Source organism: Capra hircus, chromosome 3 (genome assembly GCF_001704415.2).
Source record: "Capra hircus breed San Clemente chromosome 3, ASM170441v1, whole genome shotgun sequence".
Lineage (NCBI taxonomy): Eukaryota > Metazoa > Chordata > Mammalia > Artiodactyla > Bovidae > Capra > Capra hircus.
The window spans coordinates 50,532,735-50,551,399 of NC_030810.1; the positions used below are offsets into that span (position 1 = coordinate 50,532,735).

General features: G+C 40.4%; 1 protein-coding gene across 1 annotated transcript in view; it reads left to right on the forward strand.

Annotated features, from left to right (window-relative positions):
* LOC102170378 (serine/threonine-protein kinase TNNI3K) overlaps nucleotides 1–18,665 on the forward strand; it is a 339,117-nt gene that overhangs the window by 193,541 nt on the left and 126,911 nt on the right. The window lies entirely within an intron of this gene.

Below are 18,665 nucleotides of genomic sequence, written 5' to 3' on the forward strand. Positions count from 1 at the left end.
TTCTTATTTTGAATGTATTTTATCTCTATCTATAGTCATTATCAGTTACCTATTAGCTTCTAGATGGGAGAGAAATTACTAGAACTTTCTTAGGAGTTCCTATGAAGTTTAGAGGTTTTTCCTGCTATTTGACAATTCCTACAACACTGCCAGCATGGATACCTACAGAGTGCCCTGTGGGCAGAAAACAAGAACAAAAACTTCACCAGCTTCTAATCCCTGAAGATTCAAATACATAAAAAAGAGGGCTCGTGTTGGTAAAGTGCTCATGAAGGATGCAGAAATACACCTATGTGATGAATGGTTACATTTTATAGTGTTTTGCATATTGCTAAAGTCATACAACTTGTTTTTTTTATCTTTACCATAACCTAAAAAGATATTAATAACCTAAAGAGAATTTCAGGTAACATAAATAATTTGAATAATATTTTTTCAAAAAAGCTTCCTTATTGGGAAACTTGTATTAAAGTCCAAGTCTTCTTTCTCTAAATCTACTGTTCTTTCTATTAACGCTATAGCTGTAAGAGTTTAAACTAGGAACAAAGATGATTATAGGAAGAAGAAATTTGTAGGGACTTCACAGGAGAGGTCTAACTGCTAAGGATAAGAATACTAACATCACCTGAAAGCTGGCAGGAGTAGACATGAGTCATGTCATAGAGGTGGGTGCTCACTGGGCCCACACTGCAGATTACCACAATAAGCATTCTTGTATGGAATGTGCTCCTGACCACCAAACTCTCTATTTAGCAACCTTCTGAAAGAGTCTTCCCCAGATGAGCAAAACCTGAAAAATTAAGAGCAACATGAGAGTCAAGGAAAAAACAAGAGATCTAGATTGTTATGCTGTTTAATTTATTCAGTGCAATAGCTTCTTTTTAGGAGCTACTCCTCCTAAAAATGAGTTTTCTAAATCTGGGGGTTAAATCAACCCTTCTGAGATATGCAATGGCTTGAAATCTTTGGGGCCACTTAATGTCTTAAGTGATTTCAAGGTTATTTGTTCTTTAGCCCACAATTTAAAATTGATCATACATCCCCATTCACATGGGGATTCTATGAGGAACTGATACCAACCAGGGTTCTTGGCCTTCTCCAATAAATAGGAATTGATTAGTGGTTAGACAAGAAATTCAGGCAAGGCTTTATTGGGGCCCATGCTAAAGTGGGAGGGGGGTTGAGAACAAACAACAGTTTTCCTTGCTTGCTCACTTCTTGAAGGGGAGCAAGCTTATACCTTAAATGGGGTAAGGGTAGGAGTGTGTCCAGGGATTGGGCCAGAGGGTAGCTTTGGTGGTTTGCCCACCCCTCTGCTGGTGTTGAGTGCAAGGAGCAAACTCAGTACCCTGCTTTTGCTCAGGACAAAAAATAAGTACCCTTTTTTTGCTCCAGGCTCTTCAGAAGTGGCAATTGGGATTTTGGGTCTTTTTTGTATCTTTTATCCGGAATTTGCCAAATTGCGTGTGCATACAGTTTTGTTTTTTGTTTTGTTTTGTTTTTTTCATTCTGGAGGACGGGTTTGTATTTTCTTACCGGGGGACAAGTTTATTCAGGTTCAAGCATTACAGCACTGCAGCAAAGGGTCCAAGGTCCCCCAACCTGTCTCAGAATGTATCATTTACTTGTTTGTATTGCTGTCTTTGTGTCAGGTTTATGTTACATGAATTTTTTACAAGTATTATTTCATTTAATCTTTGCTTTCAAGAAACAATGCTAAAGAAGAGAAACTTGAAGGTCAGTAAATTAACTTCTTCACTCAAGTCACTCGGTTGACTAAATGGCAGAGCTGATATTTGGACTCAATTGCTCTGATTCCCAGGGCCTTACTCATCCCAAGTTCCATAAATGCCCTCTACCCAAACTTCAGGGGCCTAAATAGAGGTCCACTTCAAGTCATCACATCCTCTGGAAACCAGGCATTCAAATAGATGTTTGCATTTGTTTCCTTGGCTACACAGGGTTTATGGGTAACATTTATAGGATTGTTGTTTTCATCATCAAGTTAAATAGAAGGGCTATACACACATCAAAACCAAAGCCAAAAACAACAAACAAAACAAAAAACCACTAAATACTTAGGAACAAAATGTTCTGCAGTGCTGGGTAAGTACAGAATACAAAGTATCCACAATATGCTGGATAGCTTGCAGACGTTTTTAGAATACCAATCATGTGTCACTTCCACGTTGCATGCAAAGACCGGGTAGATGTTAAACTTGAATAAAATCACTGGCCATCTTTTGGCTTTGTTTCAGCTGGTAGATTCATGAGTAACCCAGTCACATAAGGCCAGAATCATGAAATATGCATGTCGTTGAACTATTTAGTCACATGTCACATTTTCTATTAACACATTCTCATTAGATTTTCTAAACACTATCAAGGCAGTTCATCCTCTCATGCTCCAGCTTAGCTCCTGCTGCCCCGCTCCTCCACTCTTCCACATTCCCACCTCACCTCTCTGCTTTACCTCTCTGCTTTCCTCCTCTTTCCATTGTCGTCTTTTCTCTTTAGTCATTATTTTCTGTACTTTACTGCACTTACTTTCTTTATAGACTTTACTATTTTGATGCTCATCCTCTTTGCTTTCATTAAAACAATATTCAAATCAAAGTGACAGTGAAGTCGCTCAGTTGTGTCTGACCCTTTTGCGACCCCGTGGACTCTAGCCCACCAGGCTCCTCTGCCCATGGGATTCTCCAGGCAAGAACACTGGAGTGGGTTGCCATTTCCTTCTCCAGGGGATCTTCCCAACCCAGGGATCGAACCCAGGTTTCCCTCATTGCAGGCTTTAACCTCTGAGCCACCAGGGATAAATGTTCCTAAATTAATATGACAGATTAGAAATTAGGCTGTACCTTTTAATGTTTCTTGAACTCTTCCATGTGACCTTGTTAAAGCGTGTGTGGAAGACAGTAAACGAATTAGCAAAGCAACTAGATGTGGATTCCAATCATAATTCTGACACTTTTGCCAAATATATAGCCTTAAGGAAAATTATTTTGAGTTTCTTAGCATTAATTCCTCAGCTATAAATTGAAATGTTAATACCACCATGTAAGGCTAGTACAGAAACATATTGAAATGAGGAATTCAGAGCTCCTAGCTGTGTTACCTTAAGGGAGTTACTTAACCTTTCTATGATTCAATTTCTTCATGTTTAAAATGGTAGAATTATTATACCTACCTTAGCGGGTTATGTAACAATTAGATAGGTTAACAAATATTACTTAGAACTATGCCTAGTGCATAGTTATATTTAAGTGTTACTTACTGTTATTACCTAATGCCTGATACCATGTCTAACATTGAAAGATCTCCTATAGATAGTTCTTTTTTACAAATGGGATGCTGGTAAATATTATTGACTTGTCCAAAGGGAATAAGTGCTCCAATGTAGAAGGCGTAACTGGGCAGATATGGAACATATTAGAAAGGTAGAATTGATAGGACATGATGACTGACTTTTATGAGGGGACTGAAGGACAGGAAGCAGTCAAGGTTGGTTCCCTGGTTTTTAGTTGGGTAGCTCAATTCATGGTGATATCTTTCACTTAGAGAAAAGAAGCCAGTTTGGCCAAAGAGAGCTTAAGATAGCATATGATACAAAGACTAACAGCCCATGGCATTTAGCAGAAGAGAAGTTTACGGTGGAAAAAAGGTTTATTAGAGTGGCAGAGTAAAAGTGAGACTAGTGGATTGAAGGGAGCATAGTCATTAAAAAAGCAGCAGCAGTAAATTTAAGAAAACCCTTTAAGAATACGCACCATGATGCATGGGGATGACCCAGAGAGATGTTGTGGGGAGGGAGGTGGGAGGGGGGTTCATGTTTGGGAATGCATGTAAGAATTAAAAATTTTAAAATTTAAAAAAATAAAAATAAAAAAAATAAAAAATTAAAGAATACGCACCATGAAAGGGAGGAGAGAAATAGAATCTTGTCTACAGGGTTACTTTGAAAAAATCAGGATGTTACATTAGTATTTATATTGATTATTCACAACCATATTTCTTGAACTGCTATAATTTGTCAAGTCCTAGGGAGCAAAGTATAATAAAATGGCTTAAGAATAGTTGTAATATCTCTTAGGGAAATAAGATATAGAAGAAATAAGAAAAGAGCAAATACTAAATGCTAGATGTATGGAACTGAACAATAGTGTTACAGGCATTCAGTATCAGAGTCACTGATGTGGGCTAGAATATTTGGGTAAGCTTGTTCTTGAAGCAGCTAATAAATCAGGGGCATGGAGAAAGGATCAACCAGGTGAAGAACGTGTTAGGCAGAGCAGTCAGAGGGATCAAGTGAGAAGTGTTTGTTCAGCTCATCTCCTTATCTTTAACAGAAAGGTGGGTTGTTCTAAAGCTTTGTCTGTGTTCAGCAGTATAGTAGATACCAAATAAATATTGACCAAATATTTGGTAAATGCAGATTTTATAGGAAACTGACAAATAAGAATTTTCCTGGAATAAGGCTAAAAAGTGAAATCAAGGTCTTAAGTCTCAGAGAACTTAATCTGAGTCACAAATTTGGATCTATTATGGAAAATATGCAATGACAATTTGGTCAGAGTACCTACAGAATCAATTCTATGAAATTTAGGAAAAGTCACTGCTGAATATAACCACCCCATAAAGTCTCCAATCATTGTAATTCTTTCTTTACCTTTAGTTCTCTAGTATCAAGAAGAAAATGTAATTCAATGAGAGTTTACTGAACTCTAGTAATTTTCCTGGTTCATGGATCTTATGCCTGTGGAGTTTATAGTCATACTGGGGTCAGGTGCTAGGAAAGCCAGGATGAGAAAAAGATCACTGGACTGGATGCTGGAAAATGGGGCTATTTATTTAGAGGAAAAGTTGGAAGTGAATTCAAACCCGAAAGAGACAACAGGAACAAAGTGAAGGAGAGCGGGAGGAAGGGCCAAGGGGTATGTGGGGACAGCCACTCAGCACTGACAAAGGGTTAGAACTAAAATAGCCCCAAACCTTCATGGCTGATGAGTTTTGTGTCTGTGACTAATGCTCTAACCCACGGGGATAGACCATCTAGTGTCTTGAAAAACACTAGCGGCTCCTCTTCTCAGCAAGAGAAGAGGTGCAGAACGATTCAGAGAGTTTAAAAAAAATAATAAAAATAGACTCGTTCATTTCTTTTGAATTTTCAAAGTGTCCTTGAAGGAAGGCATGGAGGATTAAGTACATTTTTAACCTGCCCTTTTGCAGAGACGTGGGCATTTAGTCTCTCTGTGCTCACGGAGAGGGATGAAGGAAGATACCACAGTAAAAGCCATAGCGTCCGATTACTCCGGCAGGTCAGAGGTTTCCTTTCCTGACTTAGCTACAAATCCCTGCTTCCTGGAGGACCGCAAACAAGTTCCCCTGGAGCCACGCTTGTTTAAATACTCATCCGTGGCTCATTCTGAGAGTTAGAAAGAGACACTCAGAGGTCGAGCTCCGCAGGAGCGCACCTCTGTTTGTCAGAGATAGAGCCTCTTCCCCTGCTCTCAGGGAGCCTTATTTGTTGATAAAGCCCAGCTCTCTTCTCAGCTGTTATTTTTAAGCTCAGCTCTCCTCTGCTCAACACATGTACACCTACTTCGGGGTATTTTAACAGGAAACTTGGCACATAATCAATGGTGTGTGCATGCCAAAGTCATAGATTTTTCTTCTCTTACTTTTTCATATATTTCCATTCTTATTCTGCCCTCTCTCTGGCCTTTTCTTTTTCCCCCATCAGTGTCTAGGATCTAATTTTAACATGCAGAGATAGAGGGTTTTCACAGATCTTTTGTGTCTGAGTGTTGAATAAATGCTCAGAAGGCCCAACACTCTCAAAGAGTTGGCACTGATCCCCTGGAGAAGGGCATGGCAATTCACTCCAGTATTCTCGCCTGGAAAATTCCAAGGACAGAGGAGACTCACCAGCTGGCAAAGAGTAAGACATGGCTGAGCAACTAACACTTTCACTTTCACTGCTTTCTTAAATGTGGGTGAGAAGAGTCCTATGACACTTTGGGTACACGTGAGTCTGGGTTATCTGTAGTTGGTCTACATCTCTGAATTTAACATGAACTGGAGACTTGCTTGGATCCTTAGAGATCAGGAAAAATGAGGTAAGTGAGGCAAGAATATGAATAGTTATTAGTCAGGAGATCCAATAGTGACCTTGACAGAAAACAACACTTTAAATTCTTCCTTTATGAACAGATCATTTAATAATTTCTAATATCCTTTCAAATTCTAAAATACTGCTTGCTATATCTCTTGCTTGTCCTAAGTGCCTTTAGTTCTTGTTTCCATATTATAGTCTATGTTTTGTTTTGACAGACTCATGTTCTCTCCTCACAGATAAATAAATGTCCAGTGCATTTCAGAGTTTTCATACAAAGTAGGATTTGCATATGGACTTACAAGTTTTGGGTATTATTAAATATCAGAGTGTTCACTATTTGCAGAGCAGCAATAGAGACATAGACATAGAGCACAGACTTACAGACATGGGCAGGAGGAAGGGGAGGGCAGGATGAATGGAAAGAGCATCATGGAAGCATATACACTACCATATGTATGATAGATAACCAGCGGGAATTTGCTGTGTGACTCAGGGAACTCAAACTGCACTTCTGTAGCAATGTGGAGGGGTGGAAAGGGATGAGAGGGTGGAGGGAGTTTCGAGAGGGAGGGGACATGTGTATCCCTATGGCCGACTAATGTTGATGTATGGCAGAGGCCAGCACAACATTGTGAAGCAATTATCCTTCAATTAAAAATAAATAAACTTTAAAAATCAGAGTGTTCAAAGTGGATAACCAATAAGTTCCTACTGTATAGCACAGGGAACTCTGCTCAATGTTACATAGCAGCTTGAATGGGAGGGGAGTTTGGGGGAGCATGCCTACATGTATATGTATATTTGAGTGGCTGAGTCCCTTTGCTTTCCACCTGAAATTATCACAGCATTGTTAATCCACTATATTCCATTATAAAATAAAGTTTTAAAAAAATCAGTGTGTTCAGAAAAGTGACTGGGAAGCAGCATTTAAATGATAGTAGAAGTAGCAAAAGCTGGAAATTTTTCAATGGTTTTGGTTTTCTGGTTTTATTTTGATATTCAGGTTAGTTAACTATTACTTGTCTAACTCTTTGTTAAGTAATAATTAGCTCTTTTATATTATACATCATTGAATTTTCATCTTTCCTCAAAATTTTGACCATGGGAGAAATTGCCCCCCACTGTCCTGTGACAACCCCCCCCCCAAAAAAAAAAACATAGGTTTCACAATCAATTGTCTGAAGACAAAACCTTCTGCTCATCCATGGCCCCAGTGCATTAGGAAAATGTTAGACTCTATGGAGAAAATGTAGTCAATATGATGTTTTCCAATTTTCCCTTTCTCAATTTTGAATTAAAATAAAACAAATGATATATAATGAACACACAGCTGTTGATGCTTGTGATATTGATTGTCACTTTCTCATTTAAAAAGGTTCCATTTTGCAGTTTGCATACTTCAGATTCCTCATAAGATTATGCCCTGTTAAGAAGCTGATAAGCGTTATGGTTAGCCATACATAGAAATGTAAATCATACTTCATTGTTATTCTAGGGCATTAGCTTGCAGAAACGTGGCATCAATAGTGTGTGTGTATGTATGTGTGAGTGTTGGGGGGGGGAGGGCGGAGAGGGGGGAGTGTGTGTGTGTGTCTGTGTCTGTGTGGTTAGATTTATTCAGTCATTCTCCCGGCTCCACTTGTTTTTCATGGTCCTGAGCAAACAGTGAGTGAAAAGTATGGAGTTTTTTTCAAGTTACCCTCAATAAATGGGTTTGACTACAATACAAATCTTATAATCCACCTCTTCAATCCCACTGGCAATGGGACAAATCCAGTAGCTTTAGAAGTAAGCCTTCAAATATACTTCTACTGACAGACTGGGGCTTGTTTTAAGAAAAGTCAAGGTTCTGCAGTCCTCTGCGTTTATTGGAGTTTTCTGTTTCCATGGTTTCCAGGAGTTCACTGAAATTAGGCTTTCAGTGTTTAGAAGTTCATGATATGGGACTTTAGTGAAGTCCTTCTCTCTTACCTAGATTATGTTCAAGATCAGCATATTGCTATTCATGAATAAGCTTGAGGGGCTACTGTTCTGTCAGCGTGGTTCTTCCCTACATGCCTTTTCCAGAGGATCAAGTGTAGATACAAGTCAGTTTGTATAAAGTCAAACCAGGGACACTTTTTGGCAGCATGAAAAAATAAAATTACAGTTCTTATTTCTAGTGAAGAACTACCTTCAAAGAGATTAATAGAGAAATATAGGCTTAGACTTCTCTGGCCTTTGGCAAGGAGGGTACCCTGATGAAATAAAATCTTAAAAATTGGGTTTCAGAGGCTTCGTACTTCTTGAAGAAGATTGACAACAAAATTTCATGATTGTGGTAGGCATCTCAGAATAGTTTCTATTGAGCCCCAGAGTACAAAGAAAGCATAACAAATATATGTAGAGACTTTATTTGGCTATGAAGCAGAGTATGTGATTTCTGGTTATTGTATGATTGTTACCAGGTTTCCTCATGAAGCCTAAATCGTGGGACTCTCAGGTGGTTGGTGAGGGTCCTCTTACCACATAACATACATACTAAGTGACTATCAGTAATTTCTCTGAACCCAAATGTGCTGTCCCCATTATCTGGGGCTCAAACCCAAGACTTCCAGCAGTTACCACTCATGAAAATAGTGAGTTTTTGATTAGTTGTTGTTATCTAATGAAGTAAGAAGTAGAGGTAGAAAGATATGCCCCCCAAAAGGGGGACTATGAGAGTACGTCTGGACTACAAGAAGCTAATTTAGATGACTTGGAAGTATATTTTTAGGAAAAAGTACAAAGCTCCAAAGCAAGTAAATGTGAGTTGCACTGCATTTCAAGAGTCTAGTTAGTACCTTGGATTACACTTGAAACAAATTGGAAGCAGTTCAAAGCATGGGGGTCACATATTCAGAGGTAAAGGAGCCACACCGAGTTTGGCAGTGGTGAAGGTTCAAGGATGGCTGGTGAGGAGAGAGTAATGATGCGGTTGCCTATGCTGGAGGTCAAGAGGGCAGTGCTCCCCAGAGAGCGGTCTTTAGCAGGAAGAGAGTCCTGGGCCATCACGTAGTACCACCGTACCACTGGCAAAATGTGACAGGAGGCAGTTTCAGGACTCCTCAGCATCAGGTCTGAGTGATTGCTTGTCAAACAGATGTGTTTGTAAACTAATGACTTTCACAGTGTGATGAGACTGAAAATGAAGCCTAATTGCTTCCACTGATTTAACCCTTGGAATGCTTCCAGGCATGCCGATAGCCATGTGTCTTTAATCATGTAAGTTAATAACCTTCAGGCATAGAACAGAAAACAGTGGCTTCTAGGAAGTCTGGGATGCATTTCTGTTCTGTTATTAGATTTACAGTTCTGGGGCTGTCATCTTTTCAAATAAGGACACTGAGAGGTTGGCCATTGTGCCCTTAAACTAGTATTTGTTAGTAGCAACTGACATAGCCAATTACATGGTTCTATAATTCAGAAAAAAATGAATTAATATTTATGCGATTTTTTTAAGTGGCTTAAAAAAACTCTTAATGACAGTGGAGTGAGAGTTGCAAGTCACCTTGATCCTTCTATAGCCACTATGAACCTCAGTCTGGCTCTGGAAGAAAGTCAGAATTGGAAAATGGTCTAATAATCGGGCCAGTCTGATTAATAGTGACAATTAGTATTGGACTATAGTGCATAACCAACTGATTATGAATCATTTGAGCACTTTAGGTAAATTTTCAATACAGGCAATTAAAATGAAAAGACTCATGATGCTTACATAATGACTTCATTAAATTAATTCAGTTATGAAGTTAGAGAAAATTTTCTTTTGTTCCAAGGAACCAGCAGAATTTAACTTCCATTTATTTGTGTTAAAAAGAAAATTGAAGAAAACACTCAAACGATATAACCACATAGACCCAGGCTCACACACATCACATTGAAAACAGCTTATTCTTTTCTAAAAGTGAACTGTGTTACTGTAGAAGACAGAACTGAAGGTCAGAGCATCAGTTGTATTCACATCACTTATTTGTATGAAGTAAATCTTGCCCTCAGTTGTATTCTGTATTCTGCTAAGCACGTGCATTGTTAAGGTTAAAAAAACATTATTGTGGAGTGATCTGTAAGGGATAGAACTTCAAAGAGATAAATACTCAGTTCTGTTACATAAACAATTGACCCAAATCATTTGCTTTCTAATGGAAGACAAAGCTAGAGCCAAGTCCAAATATTGCAGTATCCACATAGTCAGGGGAACAAAGATGCGTTTATTTGAAATGCAGTCGTTCAATCAAGAAGTGATAGTCTTGTAGACTTAGACAATGAGAACGGAAGGAGAAGAGATGCTAAGGCTAAGAGTGAGTTGAAATATTTCATAAGTCAGTTTCTATTGTGGTTTTGATTCAGGGCTCCTATATGGCTGTGTAGTTTGTACAGCACATTTGCCTTTAAGTCATACAAATACTCCATAAGCTAGGTCTTATGTTAATTAATAATAAACTAAACCTATTTAGAAGTTTACAGTTTACAAAATCCCATGTGTTATCTCTTTTTAATTTCCTCGTTCACCTCACAATTTTTAAAGACAGGAAAGGAAGACTCAAAAAGTTTAAGTATTATTAAATTTGATGTTATGTATTATAATTTACTCAGAGGACTAGAAACAGCAAAACCAGGCATCCTGAATATGGGTCCTTGTCCTACATATTACCTTTTACCCCTCCTATTCCTAAGCTCCTTTCTTCTCCTTTGTTAACGATCTTTTTCAGAATTAATTCTTACAGTTACTGTATTCTTCTTTGGGTCTTTCACAGTGAAAACGGCTTTAAATTCTAGCTTGTGGTGATAAAGTTTATCTCTTTGAGTCTGCATTGCATTTCCAATCAGACTGCCTTCTCTTTGAAGGCAAAGACTGCAGTTTCTAGCACAAAAATCTAAGCCTTTAGAGCAGAAAGAGTGAAGCTGAGCAGTGCTCACGGGGGTGACCATCATTACAGCTTATCATTTCTCCTACAACGTAAGATGACCCATGGTGGCAAGGAAGCATTCTGAGCTGCTGATACTGCCAGGGTGACCTGGCACACTTGTCAGGCAAGCAGCTTGTCACAACAAAATCAAAAGTTAGCAAATAACATGGACTTTTAAAATCATACTCACTTAGATTAAATCAAAATGATAAATCCAGAACTGCCAAAAATTACTGTAAGAATTAAGGACTTGTGAACCTCTATCTGAGGTTTCCCAGGTGGCACTAGTGGCAAAGAACCCACCTGCCAATGCAGGAGATGTAAGAGATGCCGGTTCGATCCCTGGGTCAGGAAGATTGCCTAGAGGAGGGTATGGAAACACACTCCAGTATTATTGCCTAGAGAATCCCATGGACGGAGGAACCTGGTTTGCTATAATCCTTGGGGTCACAAAGAGTCAGACATGACTGAAACGACTTAGCATGGACCTTTATCTACTTGTCTTAGTGGTTTACCAAACTCACGGCTATTTAGAGAGTGTTCCTTGGTGGCACTTCACTTTAAACCAAATGTCTTGAGAATTTAGGAGACAAGCATGTCTATTGGTGGACATGGGTGCTATCGTGTGTACAGACTGGTATATTACAGTGGCTTTTCTCCATTTCCTCCTTCCTCTCAGAGTATCCTATCTCATGTCCTGCCCCTTACCTGGCCAGGATTGCTTTCCCAGGAGGAAGGATTGGAGCTGAGGTGCTAGAGCCAGCAGTTACTGACTGGTTTGTTTATCTATCAAGTTCAAATCAAAAGGGTCTGACTCACAGGACTCTTTCCACCAGATGTTACCATGTGGTGAAGGTGCTCTATAAAGCATCAACTTAACCACAGACTGCCTCTCCCCAGAACCTTCGGCAAAAGCAAAGAGATAATATCAACCTCCAAATGGCCTTCTAGGGGAGAGGAGGTCTCAGGATTCCCATCACTGTTGCTTTGATTCTCTCTTCTGATTCTGATGACAGTATCCAAAGCACTGGCATTCTTCCCATGTCTGGCTTACTCCCCAGCTCAGATTGCAAGGCCCGGTTCACAGTGGCTATGCTTCATTCCTGCATATGACCATCAATCATGCTCTGAAAGGGAGGAAGGTTAGTCTTTGTCTGCTGTGTCTTGGTACAGAGGTTATTAGATTACATTCCATGTAGCCTGTTGGCTTCAGTCTCATTACCTTATAGTCATACATCAAGCACAAGTATTTTGGACACGAGTTGGTAGACCTCTCTCTCTCCCCCCGACCCCCACCGCCCTGGCCATACATAACATATGGCATATGGGATCTTAGTTCCCCAACCAGGGATGGAACCTGCAACTCTCTGCAATGGAAGCATGGTGTCTTAACCACTGGACCACAAGGGATGTCCTCATAGACCTGTGTGTGTGTGTGTGTGTGTGTGTGTGTGTGTGTATTTAGTCACTCAGTCATGTCTGACTCTTTGCCACCCCATGGACTGTAGTCCATCAGGCTCCTCTGTCCATGGAATATTTCTGGCAAGAATACTGGAGCAAGTTGTCATTTCCTACTCCAGGGGATCTTCCTGACTCAGGGATCAAACCCAAGTCTCTTGCATCTCGGGCATTGGCAGGCAGGTTCTTTACCTATCAAACAAAATTTCTGGAATTTCTGTCCAGACATCTGCACATAGCAATTTTTGGCTCCTCAGGATCCATCTAGATGCAAGGGTCAGCTTCTCCTAGAAAGTTTATCCTAGAAAATTTCTCCTCAAAGTTTTCTCCTAGAAAACTCAGTGATAAACCTTGAGTTCGTCACTAATAATTATCATACCACTTCTATTATAGCAGCTGTGTCACTCCAAGGTCTTCCCTCTCCCTAGGAACCCTTCACTCTGATGCTCGTGACCCATCAGATGACCTCACTGAACTAACACCTACCAGGAGGCCTTGGTGCTCTGACTGATTAGCACAGATCCCATCAATTTCATCCCTACCTGCCCCTCCATTTATTTCACTCCAAATAGGAAGTATGACTTAGCAGTAACTAACTAAAAAATAGATGAATCTTAAAGGAGCAGCCCCAGCAAGATAGTAGGCCCTAGAGCAGCAGCTGCACGGCTCTGGAGCAACTTTGAGGAGATACCCCCACATCTAAGACCAAAGGAGAAGCCCCAGAAAGACAGTAGGAGGGGCAAAATTGTGTTTAGAATCAAACCCCATACCCACCAGAATGCTCAGAGGGCTCAAACAAACCTTGTTTGCACCAGGACCCAGAGACCCCACAGAGACTGAGACAGAGCTGTATTTGAGTGTCTCCTGTGGAGGTACAGACCAGCACGGTTCTGCACAGGGGCAGGGTTCTGGGTACAGCAGACCTGGGTGTGGCATAAGCCTTCCTGGAGGAAGTTTCCATTACCCCCACCATAGAGCCACCAGAACTTACACAGGACTAGGGGAACAGACTTTTGGAGGGCGCAAACAGAACCTTGTGTGCACGAGGACCCAGGAGAAAGGAGCAGTGACCCCACGAAAGATTGACCCAGACTTCCCCATGAATGTCCAGCAGTCTCTGGCGGAGGTGTAAGTCAGCAGTGGCCTGCTGCAGGGCTGGGGGCACTGAGTGTAGCAGTGCGTGCCTGGGACCTTTTGAAGGAGGTCAGCATTATCTTCATCACCTCCACCATAGTTTGGCCCCAGGTAAATAACAGGGAGGGAACACATCTCCACCCATCAACAGAAAATTGGACTAAAGATTTACTGATCATGGCTCTGCCCATCAGAAAAAGACCCAGATTCCCCCTCAGTCAGTCTCTGCCATCAGGAAGCTTCCATAAACCTTCTCCATCAGAGGGCAGACAGACTGAAAACCACATTACAGAAAACTAACCAATCTGATCACATGGATGACAGCCTTGTCTAACTCAATGAAACTATGAGCCATGCCATGTAGGACCAACCAAGACGGACAGGTCATGGTGGAGAGTTCTGGCAAAATGTGGTATACCGGAGAAAGGAATGGCAAACCACTTCAGAATTCTTGCCTTGAGAACCCCATGAAAATCATGAAAAGGTAAAAATATAGGACATTGAAAGATGAACTCCCCAGGTGAGTGGTGCCCAATATGTTACTGGAGATCAATGGAGAAATGACTCCAGAAAGAATGAAGAGATGGAGCCAAAGCAAAAACACCCAGTTGTGGATGTGACTGGTGATGGAAGTAGAATCTGATACTGTAAAAAGCAATATTGCATAGAAACCTGGAATATTAGATCCATGAATCAAGGCAAATTGGAAGTGGTCAAACAGGAGATGGCAAGAGTGAACATCAATATTTTAGAAATCAGCAAACTAAAATGGACTGGAATGATTTAATTTAACTCAGATGAGCATTATGTCTACTACTGTGGGCAGGAATCCCTTAGAAGAAATGGAGTACCCATCATGGTCCACAAAAGAGTCTGAAATACAGTACTTGGATGCAGTCTCAAAAAGGACAAAATGAACTCTGTTCATTTCCAAGGAAAACCATTCAATATCACAGTAATCCAAGTCTATGTTCTTACCAGTAATGCTGAAGAAGCTGAAGTTGAATGGTTCTATGAAGACCTACAAGGCCTTCTAGTATTATCACCCCAAAAAAGATATCCTTTTCATTATAGGGGACTGGAATGCAAAAATAGGAAGTCAAGAAATAACTGGAGTAACAGGCAAGTTTGGCCTTGGAGTACAGAATGAAGCAGGGCAAAGGCTAATAGAGTTCTGCCAAGACAACACACTGGTCATAACAAACACGCTCTTCCAACAACACAAGAGAAGACTCTACACATGGACATCACCAGATGGTCGATAATGAAATCAGACTAACTACATTCTTTGCAGCCAAAGATGGGGAAGCTCCATAAGTCAGCAAAAACAAGACCGGGAGCTGACTGTGGCTCATATCGAGAACTCCTTATTGCAAAATTCAGACTTAAGTTGAAGAAAGTAGGGAAAACCACTAACCATTCAAGTATGATCTAAATCAAATCCCTTACAGTGTAAGTGATGAATAGATTCAAGGAATTAGATCTGATAGACAGAGTGCCTGAAACTATGAGTGGATGTTTGTGATGTTGTACAGGAGACAGGAATCAAGACCATCCTTAAGGAAAAGAAATGCAAAAAGGCAAAATGGTATCTGAGGAGGCCTTACAAATAGCTGTGAAAAGAGAAGCAAAAAGCAAAGGAGATAAGGAAAGATATACCCATTTGAATGCAGCATTCCAAAGAATAGCAAGGAGAAATAAGAAAGCCTTCCTTAGTGATCAGTGCAAAGAAATAGAGGAAAACAATAGAATGGGAAAGACTAGAGATCTCTTTAAGAAAATTAGAGATATTAAGGGAACATTTAATGCAAAGATGGGCACCAAAAAGGAGAGAAATTGTATGAACCTAACAGAAGAGGTGGCAAGAATACACAGAACTACACAGAAAAGATCTTCACGACTCAGATAATCATGATGGTGTGATCACTCACCTAAAGCCAGACATCCTGGAATGTGAAGTCAAGTGGGCTTTAGAAAGCATTGCCATGAATAAAGCTAGAGGAGTTGATTGAATTCCAGTTGAGCTATTTCAAATCCTAAAAGCTGATGCTGTGAAAGTGCTACACTCAATATGCCAGCAAATTTGGAAAACTCAGCAGTGACCACAGGACTGGTAAAGGTCAATTTTGATTCCAGTCCCAAAGAAAGGCAATGCCAAAAAATGTTCAAACTACTGCAAAATTGCACTCATCTCACATGCTAGCAAAGTAATGCTTAAAATTCTCCAAGCCAGGCTTCAACAGTATGTGAACCACGAACTTCCAGATGTTCAAGCTGGTTTTAGAAAAGGCAGAGGAACCAGAGATCAAATTGCCAACATCCATTGGATCATCAAAAAAAACAGGAGAGTTCCAGAAGAACATCTACTTCTGCTTTATTGACTATGCCAAAGCCTTTGACTGTGTGGATCACAATCAACTGTGGAAAATTCTGAAAGAGATGGGAATACCAGACCACCTGACCTGCCTCTTGAGAAATCTGTATGCAGGTCAGGAAGCAACAGTTGAATCTGGACATGGAACAACAACTTCTTCCAAATAGGAAAAGTAGTACATCAAGGCTGTATATTGTCACCCTGCTTATTTAACTTAAATGCAGGGTACATCATGAGAAACGTTGAGCTGGAAGTAGCACAAGCTGGAATCAGGTCGCCTGGAGTAATATCAATAACCTCAGATATGCAGATGACACCACCATTATGAGAGAAAGTGAAAACCTAAAGAGCCTCTTGATGAAAGTGAAAGAGGAGAGTGAAAAAGTTGGGTTAAAACTCAACATTCAGAAAACTAAGATCATTGCACCTGGTCCCATCACTTCATGGCAAATAGATGGGAAAACAATAGAAACAGTGGCAGATTTTATTTTGAGGGGCTCCAAAATCACTGCCTATGGTCATGTATGGATGTGAGAGTTGGACTGTGAAGAAGGCTGAGTGCCGAAGAATTGATGCTTTTGAACTGTGGTGTTGGAGAAGACTCTTGAGAGTCCCTTGGACTGCAAGGAGATCCAAGCAATCCATTCTGAAGATCAGCCCTGGGATTTCTTTGGAAGGAATGATGCTAAAGCTGAAACTCCAATACTTTGGCCACCTGATGCGAAGAATTGACTCATTGGAAAAGACTCTGATGCTGGGAGGGATTCAGGGCAGGAGGAGAAGGGGACGACAGAGAATGAGATGGCTGGATGGCATCACTGACTCAATGGACATGAATCTGAGTGAACTCCGGGAGTTGGTAATGGACAGGGAGGCCTGGCATGCTGCGATTCATGGGATCGCAAAGAGTCAGACACGACTGAGCGACTGAACTGAAATGAAAATCACTGCAGATGGTGACTGCAGCCATGAAATTAAAAGACGCTTGGAAGAAAAGCTATGACCAACCTATACAGCGTATTGAAAAACAGAGGCATTACTTTGCCAACAAAGGTCCATCTAGTCAAGGCTGTGTTTTTTCCAGTAGTCATGTATGGATACGAGAGTTGGACTATAAAGAAAGCTGAGCACTGAATAAAAGATGCTTTTGAACTGTGGTGTTGGAGAAGACTCTTGAGAGTCCCTTGGACTGCAAGGAGATCCAACCCGTCCATCCTAAAGGAAATCAGTCCTGAATATTCACTGGAAGGACTGATGCTGACGCTGAAACTCCAATACTTTGGCCACCTGATGAGAAGTTCAGACTCATTGGAAAAGACCCTGATGCTGGGAAAGATTGAGTGTAGAAGGAGAAGGGGATGACAGAGGATGAAATGGTTGGATGGCATTTACAACTCAATGGACATGAGTTTGAACAAGCTCCAGAAGATGGTGAAGGACAGGGAAGCCAGGCATGCTGCAGTCCATGGAGTCACAGTGAGACAATCTGAGCGACTGAACAGCACCCGTATAGTTGTGCTCGTTTCACCTGCTAGAAAGAATATGCTCAAAATCCTCCAAGTTAGGCTTCAGCAGTATGTGAACCAGGAACTTTCAGATGTACAAACTGGGTGTAGAAAAGGCAGAGGAAACAGAGATCAAATTGCCAACATCCATTGGATTATAGAAAAATAGAGAATTCCAGAAAAATATCTACTCTGCTTCATTTACTACACTAAATCCTTTTACTGTTTGGATCACAGCAATCTATTTAAGAAAAGTCTTAAATAGATGGAAATACCAGATCATATTACCTGTCTCCTGATAAATATGTATGCAGGATAAGAAACAACACTTAGAACTGGACATGAAACAGTGGACTATTTCAAAATCATAAAAGAAGTACATCAAGGCTATATATTGTCACCCTGTTTATTTCACTTATATGCATCATTTCATTGGAAATGCTGGGCTTGAAGACTCACAAGCTAGAATAAAGATTTCTGGGAGAAATAGCAACCACCTCAGTTATTTAGATATTACCACTCTAATTGCAAAAAAATGAAGAGGAAACAAAGAACCTCTCAATGAGTGTTAAAGAGGAGAGTGAAAAAGCTGACTTAAAGCTCAACATTCAAAAAATGAAGATTGTGGCATCCTGTTCCAGCATTTCATAGAAAATAGATGGGGAAAAGTGGAAACAATGAGAGATTTTCTTTTCTTAGGCTCCAAAATCACTGCAGAAGGTGATTGTAGCCGCAAAATTGAAAGATGCTTGCTCCTTTGAAGAAAACCTACGACAAACCTAGACAGCATATTAAAAAGCAAAGACATAACTTTGTCAACAAAGATCTGTATAGTCAAACATATGATTTTCCCAGTAGCCATGTATAGATATGAGTGTTGGACCAGGAAGAAGACTGAGCATGGAAGAATTGATGCTTTTGAGCTGTGGTGCTGGAGAAGACTCTTGAGAAACCAGTCAATCCTAAAGGAAAGAAACCCTGAATATTAACTGGAAGGACTGATGCTGAAGCTGAACCTCCAGTACTTTGGCCACCTGATTCAAGGAACCAACTCATTATAAAAGACTTTGATGCTGAGAAAGATTGAGGGGAGGAGGGAAAGGGTGACAGCAGATGGGTGGTTGGAAGGCATCATCAACTCAGCAGAC